Here is an 11,789-nt window from a genome sequence, read left to right on the forward strand (position 1 = left end):
CAAGGCTGAATACAGGCTCTTTACATCCTGGATGTCCATGCCTGCAGCACACAACTTCAAGCACTTCCCCTCCACCCCCAGCACCGAAACTGACTGACTGATGTTGTTCACAGGCAGTGAGTCTAGGCAGATGCCCATGACTGCAGTACCCTCGGAGCTGGCCTTCTTGTCAAGGTTCTAGGAGCTCTCACGGGCTGCCAGGCCACACTGGGAACTCTGCTGGGGCATATTCAGCTGACCACCAAGGCTCAACATCCCTGCACCACTCTCATAGGTAAACAGTCCGGGTAAACAGCTAGGGCCCGCTGCCACTCTGATACATGACTAATGAAAACTCAGACTGAGAAATTGGGAAAACAAAGCAGCCAGCCCCTGGCTCTTACCTCAATCTCTGTCTGAAAACGGCCATCCCGCCTCCAGGAATCTCAGAATGAGACTGTGTGTGAGAGCTGTCTCCTCCCATCTTATGTTCCTCTCTAGGACTGGGATTAAAGGTATGCACCACCTGGTTTCTATGGCAACTAGTATGGATACTGGGATTAAATGTGTGTGTTACCACTGCCTGGTCTGTAAGGCTGACCAGTGGGACAGTTTACTCTCTGATCCTCAGGCAAGTTTTAGTTATTAAAATACAAGTGAAACACCATGGCATCACTAGACTACTTTCTGTGATGAAGGTGATGGCCAGGAGTGGCAAGGTTTCAGAGGCCAGGGATGCGACAGCCATCTTCTTGCCAGTGTCTACCAGGTACACCCTGCTGTTGGGCCTGACCCAAGTCACACGGCTTCCACTTGCCAAGGAGCAGACACCACGCACCCAGTCACAAGTGCTGCTGGACTCCAGCTCCCCAAAGGGCATCTTAGAGCCCCATGGTATAGCGGCTGGCTGCTGTTTCCCGAAGGGCATCTTAGAGCGCCACAGCATAGCGGCTGGCTGCTGTTTCCCAAAGGGCATCTTAGAGCCCCATGGTCTAGCAGCTGGCTGCTGCTCCACTTCCTTGATTGGGCAGAGAAGATCCTTCACTTGAAGTCACAGGAGCCTGCAGGCAGGAGCACATTATTGGGGTGCCAGTCAAGGCTGAGGACAGTGGAGCGGATGGGTTTCTTCATCTGCTTGCACACCCACCTGTCATCCTCCTGCTCAAATAAAGGATGAAGATGATGCAAGGACCACTGCCCACCGCCAACTTGTTCTCACTGGGGGCCCAGCTCACACAGCAAGTGGCTCGGTTGATCCGCAGGATGACCAGCGTGGGCATCCACGTGGGGCCCTTCAGCATCCACACAAAGGCATTGTGGTCTGTGCCGCAGGTCACAACACAGTTACTCTTAGGGGTCCAGTCGATGCCTGTCACCTGCCTGCTGTGCCCCTTAGGCTTGTGAACATTGTTCTATTTGGCACCAACTCTTCTCATAGATGTGCACCTCGTGGTTGTTGGGGCAGATGGTATCTGTGTACGGTGCTTTTTCCAGGCATGTCAAGAGATGGGCACCACCAGGAAGCTGTGGTCTCCTCGGGAAGTCTAGGCCACCGACTCTGGACAGTAGATGCCCCAAACTGTCTGTAAGCATAAGTTTTCTTTAAATTGTGCTTTTTGTTCCTCAGAACCAATGAGGATGAAAAGGCAACATCTTTCCTGCCCAAGTGGGAGGAGTTCTGCAGATGCCTAAAGAGTCCCATCATTTCAGTACACTTGTTGGTGTAGGGACGTGTCCCTTTCCTGTCCCTGCCACTCCCGGTGATGTTCACAGAAATGGAAATCAGCTGGACATCTCGCCATTGTTTGGACTCAGACCCTCTTTGCCCCAGGTTGCTTGTCTGTGGCCAGACACTCTTGTTTTTCAGTCTGCTCCCAACCTTGTCATTTTGCAAGTGGTTTTGAGTATCAGTTGATATTGGCACAGTCTTTCAGCTTCCCATTTCCCTAAAATCCAGGGCTATTTTTAACTTGAGTCCTTCCCACCCCTGGCCCTTGAATCCTTCTTACTTCTGACCCATTGGGCATCCCTGCCTTCTGCAATGAGAAATCTGTGGTATTTGCCACAAAGACCTCACCCCTTGCTTATGGCCAACATCAACAAATGATCTCAGCCCTCCTGGCAAAGGGTCCAGCATCACTTGGTACTGGAGCCTAAGACAGAGAACTGTGTATTGTTGGGCTCAATGGCCCTTCACACCTCTTCTATCTCAGATATCCTGTGCCTCTTTATTCAAATCACTCCATTTCCTTCTTTTGAATTTAAAATCTGAATTATGTTCAGCTGCAAGCAAAATCAAAGAAGCCTTTGCAGTCCCTCAGAGAAAACTCTCAGTATAAGGAAACGAACATCCCTATGATGGCCCGTGTAGGTCAGGAGCAGCTTACAAGGTGGGATGCGATAACCAGGGTCACACAGATGCTGATGAGACAGTTCCCTAACCACATAGGCTAAGGATTTTCACCAGTTCTTGGTGAGGAGGGATTGGCAATTAATATCAGAATCCCACTGTGTATTTGCGGCTCATGATGTATAATCATGTCCAGTTTATAGTAGACTGTGTAAAAGTCTCACCCCATAAATTAGGTCCAGTTCCAGACAAGTTTGCTATCGTCTTTAGAAACCCTGTAGCAAAAGCTTCATTGGCTATCATTACAATTCAAATCTATTCTGGAAGTTCCCCTAAATAACTTGGGAAAACAAGACTCTTGCTTCCAAAGTGAAGGGGCAGGTGAAATAAAACACTTCCCAGAATGAGGCAGTAATAACCCTTGGACTTGATTAAGGCGGGGCTTTACGTATTGTGGCAGCATCATGGGATTTGTCCACACAACTGGTCATTCTTCGACAAACGGTTACTGAGAGCCTGCAATGCCCTGCTCCGGGTGCCAGGAATGTGGCAGAAAATAAAGTCCATAATCTAAAGATGACTCTTAGACATGAGTGGGACTAGGACCTCAAAAGGAGCGCCTAGAACAGTCACTAAAAGATGTGAACGAGGACGACCATGAGAAGTCAGTAAGAAGACAGATAAAGATCAAGTCTGTATTGCTGCCAGTCAGTCCTTCGCCTCTGTTAAAAGAGACAGGAGGCCTGGGATGCTCTCTTAGGGCATGGCTGGTGTAAACAGTGAGATGTCAGAGGACTTGGAGGGTCTGAACATCGGGGTGCCAGGGGGAAGTGCCCTGTAGTGTGTGCAGATGGCTTGAAGTGGGGCGCGCGAGCAAGGACAGGAACTCACCATCTCCGGAACTAGTTATTAGGAAGCACTGGCTGAAACGCTCATCTTGAAGCACAGCTGCAATGAAGGTCAGCCAGCCTATGAGGTGCAGGTGGCGAAGGGAGAGGTGGCATCTTACCAGACTCCACCCTGGAGGCTGCCAACCTACAGGAGGGAAGGCAGGGAATCCGGAGATGGCTCAGCTCTGTGACCGTTCAGTCTTTAGAAGCTTAATTGCCAGGAAGGGCTGAACACTGGAGTCTTAGTAAATAAGACAGAGCTTAGGGGTGACTAAGCAGAGGCTTTTAAATTACTGGCTAAATTCATAACTCTACCCTCAGGCCATTTAGTCTTAGGGTGTGTAAAAGGAACCTCAATTCTTCCTGGGAGAGCAAACAAAGTTCCAGGACTCAGCCCCCAGAGACCCACCCTTAGCCTCTGAAAGCCCCACCTTTGTCGCCGAGGTTTGAAGGTAACTGCCCACTTACCCCACCCAAGCAACCTGGGCTCCCTTGATGACGACGAAATTTACAACAATGACTCCTATAGATCTCGATATACATGTTTAAGACAACTCTCATTTAATGTAATAAAACACCATCTAGATGGAGGCAGAGTCCCCATCACTATCTACCTTCCTGTTACCAGAATCAGGACTCACAATCCGTGCCCCAACAAGCCAGGTTCAGCCACCCATATGCAATAAGCCAACTGGAAAATGCCACATTAACAGTGAAGAGCAGAAAATGGAGATTTATTCAATATGGCCATTGGCAGAAGGACAAAAGGATCCAGTGATGCCCCCAATCTTTGGGTCCCTGACATGAGGGTGGGGTTTAAATAGAACGCAACAATAATACATAACTAAGCAGTTTAGCAAGGAGTGGTCCTCAGCCCGCCACTGCCTCAGTTCCAAGTCTCTCCTACAAGGTCACATGAGAAACCATTCTTTTCTTTAGGTGGCAAGTTCCTCCTCTGAATGTCCCCAGGACTTCAGCCATCTTCTCTCCCAGGGAGAGGTTCCTGAAGAATTCTAATTTCTTGGAACCCATTCCTTGAGGAATCTGATAGAGATGGCGGGGAATACATACTTAGTTAGAATCCATTCCTCCAGATAGATCCGTTACACTCTTACATTCACAAAGCATTAGCAAAACCCTGAACATAGATGGTGATTATAGCTGGTTATGGGCCAGATCTCAACTCAATAGCTTGACTCTGGTAGCCTCTGCATGATGAGTGACCTTCACAAGATGCATCCACAGGTTAGATTATGGGCTGCCGGTGGGTCTGCAGACTAACTATGTAAGTTCTTGATGAAGATCAACTTTCAAGAGGGCTTCCCTCCAGCCTTAGGTTTGGAAAATGTGGGCACTCTGCTCGTCCCTGTATGCAGATAACAATGGTGACAGTTCTAACAGCACGAGGAAAAACTCAACCTGCTGAGCCCGGCCCCAGCATGCATGCAGTTTAAAGGAGCAGCAGTGCAGCCCCTGAAACCAGGAGGCAATAACCCAGAAAGCCTGGTAGAATGGTCATTTCCGTGTCCAGCCGCTGCTCTCCACCACTTTCAACAGCATTTGAGGAGTGGAGCTCTCTCTTCCCTTGGTGTAGGCTAGTGCTCTTCCCTGCCCAGATAGAGGATGGTTACAGCAAGGTGGGGCAGCTGGGGTGGAGGGCTCTTCTGGAGTGACAGGAGGCAGTCACTCGAGGGTCATCTGAAGCTGTCATGGTCAAAGTGAAGTCTCCCAGAACTGTGTCAGGGTATCTGAAGTGGCCTAAAGCTATGGCTGGAGAGGAGGCAAAGATCTTGTGTTAGATCCCAGCCTCTTCCTGGAGTCACACGCTAGACCGCGACCTCCTGGATCAAGTCATGGGGTGTTTAAAACAGAGGGGGCTGTTATGAAGACAGCAAGCTCTTTGAAAATGGTGACGGTGAGCTTGAAGTTTTTACCTCCCCAGAGAGCACCTCAGAAGAGGCAGTGATAGAATGCCCAACCCCTCCAGACTTGGGAACTATGCAGCCAGCACTGGCAGTTCCAATCTGGCTGCCATCTCTGCCTGGTGCTCTGCCATCATGAACAGTCCTGGAGCAAAGGTCTGACAGCTGTCAATCAAGCAGCTAAATTGCTTGTGCCTAATAGCTTCATCCACTTAAAAGGGGGAGAGGGAGTTGAGGTAAAAACTTAACATAAATTAACATTTTTCTCCAGCAAACTTTCATCCAACAATGTTTAACCCCTAGTTTGCCCTTAGGGAGGGTTGGATCCTCCGGATCTGTGCTGTTCTCTCATAGTTGAGTGACATTGGACAAGCCAGGTAAACTTTCTGAAAATTCAGTCCTCTTACCAAAGAATATGGGTAATGGGAAGAACTGGTTTCTGAGTGTTGTAAGGATTATATGAAGAAGTATATAAAGGCCCTGCTGTGGTACCCGGCACATGGTAGTTATGTCCTTTTTCCTGTCCCGTTAGGTCTATTCCCTGGCCATATCCTGGCTGATTGCCCACCCCGCCCCTAATTTCCTCATTCTCCACATAAACACGCCTCTCCTCATTCATCTCCTACACCTCCTTCTCCGCTAAGCAAACCTCCTCATCCCCTTCTACCACATCCTCTCACTGACAGCCCTACCTCTCCTCTTCACCTTCTTGATCTCCAAGTGACCAGCACACATGATGTGCCAGGCCAGGTCCTGATTCAACAGCAAGTCGACAGGGAGCTACATGTACCCAGAACATTGTTAGTGGCAGCTGACCAATCGATCATGGGACGGGAGGCCAACTAAAAGTGCCTTCTGAAACAAATAAGGAAAGAATTCAAAGTTCCTCGTCACGTGGGAAGGAGCCAGATAGAAAGCAGGGTCCAGGGTCCTTCCAGACTCTGGAGGTTGCCCCAGGTCTTTGGGAGAGAGAAGAAAGGTCCAGAAATATCTCCTACAAAGAAGAGTAAACACACGGGCACCCTAACTCCAGGTGAGACAACAGTCCCCTTTCATCCAAGGATAAAGCAGGCACTGAGGTTGTGACCAAGCTGGGGGTAGGTTGAGGTGAAGTCGGAAACTCCCACTGCAACAGCCTGCCCCCAAGTCAGCCAGCACAGTTCCGGCAGAACAAGCTTTCCCTGTGCTGTGCCTGATCCTTGTTCCCAGCTGGGTGTGGACACTGGGTCACCAGGCTGTACACAGGTCACTGTGAATTACCCAGATGGACATGTTGGTCCTCAGACCATGGGCAGGCCTCAGGATGCCAACCAGAAGCCAGAAGACCAGAACTTTGTCCTGGCATTTGAAATGTCGACTGTTCCCATTGCTCTGAGTACCGACGATGTAATCTGGACCTCCACCTCCTCCCATCTGAGTCCCTTTTAACAGAACTTGAAAACGGCGCTTTTGTTTTTCTGGACAATAATTAGCCTTTGACTTGGCTCCATCCATGCAACTTCTCACAGCCTTGGAGGCAGGAGCTTTTATTTCCGGAATGGCAGGAGTTCTGATGGGCTGGCCCGACCTCCTCCCTCCTTAGAGCCAAAATTCTGCTCAGATACTTTTCTCCCAAGTGATTGTGTGGCCAGACAGATACACATGAGCACAGCAGTTTGTACCATACCAGCAAGCTCTCCGCGTTCAATATGACCCTTCCAGCGCTATGTCTTTCAGCAAGCCCTTGCAGGGTGATCAGAAACCGTTCTAGGGGCCTGTGAGCTCTCAGGTAAGAGAGATTGACAATGGAAAAGGATCTTCATACCATCAGCACATTGATATCATAGAACACACGGCTTCCCCTTCCCCTCCGCTCTTCTCATCCTCAGTCGTAAGGAAGACTTAGGTACACAGGAATATCATGGCTAATAACTGACGTCCACCCACCCCCCAAAACTGTGCTTGCTATCTTAGGTAAGGAGCAGGGGCCACCTGGTCAATCTTCAGATGAACTCCTGTCTGCTCCTCTGGTGAGTTCTCACTGATGGGTCTACATGACTCTCAGGGGCGCAAGCTCTGTGTAGCTCAGCAACCTCACAGGTTTTGAATGCCTACCTGATAAATCCAGCTGGGTGAGAACTCAGACATCTCTGATAGACACTTCCTCATCTGTGAATAGGGGAGCTGATGTTTCAGAGTGGAGCATAAAGGTTAAAGAAGACTAAAAGGAAGGGTCCTGGCACAGTCCCTGACATGTACCGGATGCAAACATGAGTTCCTGCCCTGTGGCAGGCTGATGTCAGAATCAGCCATGTTCATGTCTTGCGTCCATACAATTGGCAGTGTCCTTCCATGTCCCCATGCTGGTTGTGGGCTTTTTGGTGTGGTTTTCTTTAGTACCAAATGGGAAAATTTGGAACACTTAGAGATAAAGAGTCAAGTAAATCACAGCAAATGGTTTCAGAATAAGGATTATGAGCCCAGAGTGATAGCTCACACCTGTAATTCCAGGAGGCTGAGACAGGAGGATTGCCATGAGTTTGAGGTTGGGCTACACAGTAAGTTCAGGGCATCCTATGCTTTAGAATGAGACCCTCTCTCAAACAAAAGGAGACAAAAGCAACTCTGAGTACTGGTAGCACCCTAGAGGCTTCTCTATTGGGCCCCATGGCCTCTAGCTAGAGTAGTTGATCACCTTTACACGGTTAAGGTAATATTCTACAGCATAAACAAAAGTAGCACACCTTTACACGGTTAAAGTAATATTCTACAGCATACACAAAAGGAGCACACCTTTACACGGTTAAGGTAATATTCTACAGCATACACAAAAGGAGCACACCTTTACACGGTTAAGGTAATATTCTACAGCATAAACAAAAGGAGCACACCTTTACACGGTTAAGGTAATATTCGGCAGCATAAACAAAAGGAACACATCTTTGCCTGGCTAAAATAACATTCTACAACAGAGTACTCCTTGTGTATAGATCTCTCATCCAGAAAACTGGAACGCTTTGCCAGTGTTGTTTAGAGGCCAAGGAAAAAAGGCAGGGGAACGACTAACAGAAAACTCAAGCGCTGCTGAGTGGAGAAATGGGAGGCCCACTAGAACCTTAGAAGAGAAGTTACTGTGAACATTCTGTTTGAAAACTGGCTGGGAAGTGCTTGGGTGCTCATTTTATTACATCTTGTTAGATTTCATAGACGCTTTTTAATAATGTGATATGTAATGCACAGATGTAACACGGAGGAGGCCTGCTTGTTGGGGTTTCTGTCCTACCCAGTACCCCACAACTGTTTAGTCCCAAAGATAATCACACATAGGTCTCTGTAAGTTATAAAGCTGATTGGCCCATTAGCTCTAGCCTCTCACTGGCCACCTCTCACATCTTGATTAACCCATTTTTCTGATCTATGTTAGCCATGTGGTTCAGTACCTTTTTTCAGCAGGGCAGATGACATCCTGCTGCTTCAGTGGTCTGGCCAGGAGTGGGAGGAATCAACTTCCTCCTTCCCAGAATTCTCCTGTTCTCATGACATAATTTCTACTTCCTGTTTGGTTTTCCCACCTATACTTCCTGCCTGGCCAATCAGCATTTATTTAAAACATGATTGACAGAATACAGACAATTCTCCCGCACCACACAGACATAGGCACCCATACTCACAAACTATTAGGTCAATAAGAGATAGCCAGGCAGTGGTGGTGCACACCTTAATCCCAGCATTCAGGAGGCAGAGGCAGGTGGATCTCTGAGTTTGTGGCCAGCCTGTGTAGGTGGGGGTCGCTCGTTCGTTCCCGGCCACTCAGACCCAAAATAATTGCACAGAAACTATATTAATTCCCATATCAAGCCTGGTCTACAGAGCTAATTCCAGGAAAGCTAGGACTCTTAGAAACCCTGTTGAGAGAGAGAGAGAGAGAGAGAGAGAGAGAGAGAGAGAGAGAGAATAGACAGGCATGACATCTTACAGCTCTATCTAGATGGAGCCTTTGTCTTCATAGCCTGCCTACATCTAGTTACAAGTTGAAGGCTTATCCACCGCATAAGTCTAGCATGTCCAGCCTTGTGGGGTCAGCCTGTGCTGTCACTCATCAGCCTTGTCACATTCTATGGATGTAGCTGTTGTCCAGTCTCATCTGTAAAATGGGAATGACAACCGCCTACTTAAAGGTTTGGTAAAACCAAACATGGTAATTCTAACACTTGAGAGGCTGAGGCAGGGGGACCAGGAGTTTAAGGTGAACACAGTTAAGTTGACATAGTGAAAGCATGTCTCTAAAAAGCCAAAAATCAAACAAAAATGTTCTTTGCATAAAAATAGATTGTGGTGATAGGGATGAGCAATGCCAATCTTCTAGAGAGTTCCATATTTTGTCAATAGCATCCCCCGTGGGTATGAACACCATTTCCAAGGTGCCATAATACATTTTGCAACTCCTATGAATTCCTCAAGCCTCTTGACATCTTAGCTTACCTCAAAGTTTTGGACAAAGTTCAGATGATGTCTGTCTTCTCCCAATCAAGCCAGACTGTCAAAAAAGAGACACATTTCTGTGGATATTATCTCCAGATCATCCCCCTCCCAGAAATGAATAACCAATCTAAGACCCCAGAAACTGGCATCTGTGACTTTTCTAAATGATAAGTTTCTCCTAAAACAAAATTAAGCAGAGGACAGGAGAGTACTGGCGCCTTAGACAACCCTTTCCAGACATCCAGGAGATGCCCAGCATCCCGATTTCATTTGCTCCCAGAAAGCACTGTGGCATATCAAAAGTCCTTCCTTCTGCAGCTCACCCAAGGTCATCCAGGCAGGAGGATGTAGTCAAACCAAAGGCTTGCTTCATAGACTTCAAATCAAAGTCTCCCTTTCCTGCCCACCGCTCCACAGGCTCTTGATCTCCACACAGAGCTGGGCAGACCCTGTTCTCTGCTCTCTAAACCACATCAGCCTGGCTGTTCATACAATCCCCCTCCTCCAAGCAGTCAGTCATCAGTGTTGGTTTGTGTAGGTATATCTGCAGGACGTGCAGACCGATAGGAATGCCCATCCAGGTCTGCACAGTTCAGTGAACCTTGTTGTTATAGCACAGCTCTAAGGTGTTGTACCAAATTTCAAAATATGTTCTTATTTGTATTTTATAGTTTATTCTCAATAGCTAAGCTCCTTGATAGTTATCCAAAGTGCATTATTTCCTTTAAAAAACACACTTTAGGATATTTCACAGCATCAAATAGAATTTTATTATACCCTAAAATCAAAATGTTTTCTAAAATTAATGTCAGTTTTATGACTCAATACTGTAAGAAAATAAGCCTGCTCAGACATTCGAAAATTGTATTACCGGATGCTTTTATGTGTGCTCATTCTGAAAAGAATTGTAATATACCTCTGTCCCTTTCCTCCCTCCCTCCCTCCCTCCTCTCTATGAAATTTCAAGAGAAATCAGAGACAGACTGATGGGCAAAGAGATAAGGGGGAGTATTTTAGGCATCACAGACATTTTAAACCCTTTCAAACACTGACTTCATTTCCTTTGGAGAGGACGAGACTTTGCCGTCTGGGGCTTTTTCACTGCTTAGGCGTTTGCCATTAGGAGCTGCCATGTTCTTCACCTTTAGAAAGTAAATATGGAGCCACACAGGGCAGGGGCACTCTCTTTGTGTGGTAGACTTTTCCATCCCACCTCCAAGGTCCTGGAGACATTCTGTTTCTGAGGAGGGACAGCACACTGCAAACCCAGAGCTCCCAGCAAAGCTTTGGGTAGATGCAGAAAGGGCAAATAGGTTTAGGAAAGTGTTTTGCTGTATTTAGCTCCTTCAGGTCAAGTTCTCTTCCAGGTCACAAAAACAAGCTGTAGAAAGACAGGAGTACCGGTATCTCCAGGGGGGCTTTACAGGTGCCCGTGACTGCCATGCCCTGGTTCACACAGGGTGATCCACAGGGCTCTAGTGGACATAGCTGGTGCCTCCTCATTGGCCTCCTCCCTCTATCACAGCACAGACCCTTCTCAAATGCCCAATCCCTTCCAAGCTGTTGTTAGATGGCAACAAAGAAAGACAGAGCATTATGAGTCTCGTGAGTTAAACAAAGAAACAAGAAATCAACTTCAAATCTGATGGCACAGGTAGGGCAAATTCCCAAAACTCACAGGAAATACAGGGCTAGAGTCATGTTAAATGGCTTCATGGGTGATCACGTCATAAAACTCAGACTGTGGGAAACTCTGCTTGACATATGGCCAGGTTTTCTACACACACACCACACACACACACACACACACACACACACACTGAGGAGAGGAAGAGTTAGGGACAGAGACAGAAAGAGGGACATGTAACAAGAATAAAGGAAAGGGAGAAGGTTAGAGAGGAAGAGAAAGGGAAGAGGAGGAGGAGAGAAGGGAGGGAGGAGGAAAGAGGTAGACTAAAGAAGGAGAGGGGGAGGGAGAGGAGAAGAGAAAGGGAAGGAGAGAGTGGTTTAAAGGGCTTTAGGTGGTTTAAAAGATGTTGTTGTTTTTAAGCAATGCTTGAGCTTTATATGAAACCTGAATCAGAACTAAACTGTTTTTAGGAAGTACAGACACAATTAAGGAAATGGAACTCTAACTGGATCCTGGTTGGCACCAAGACAATTTTATTAAATGACTCTAGAAGACTG

At 47.4% G+C, this 11,789-nt stretch overlaps 1 pseudogene; it reads right to left on the reverse strand.

Annotated features, from left to right (window-relative positions):
- The window catches only part of LOC121454097, a 6,575-nt pseudogene extending 21 nt beyond the window's left edge, over positions 1-6,554 (reverse strand).
- Positions 6,555-11,789: the final 5,235 nt, after the last annotated feature.

The sequence above is a fragment of the Microtus oregoni genome, unplaced genomic scaffold, assembly GCF_018167655.1.
Source record: "Microtus oregoni isolate MIOR12 unplaced genomic scaffold, Mior012 000012F_ref0000307, whole genome shotgun sequence".
Lineage (NCBI taxonomy): Eukaryota > Metazoa > Chordata > Mammalia > Rodentia > Cricetidae > Microtus > Microtus oregoni.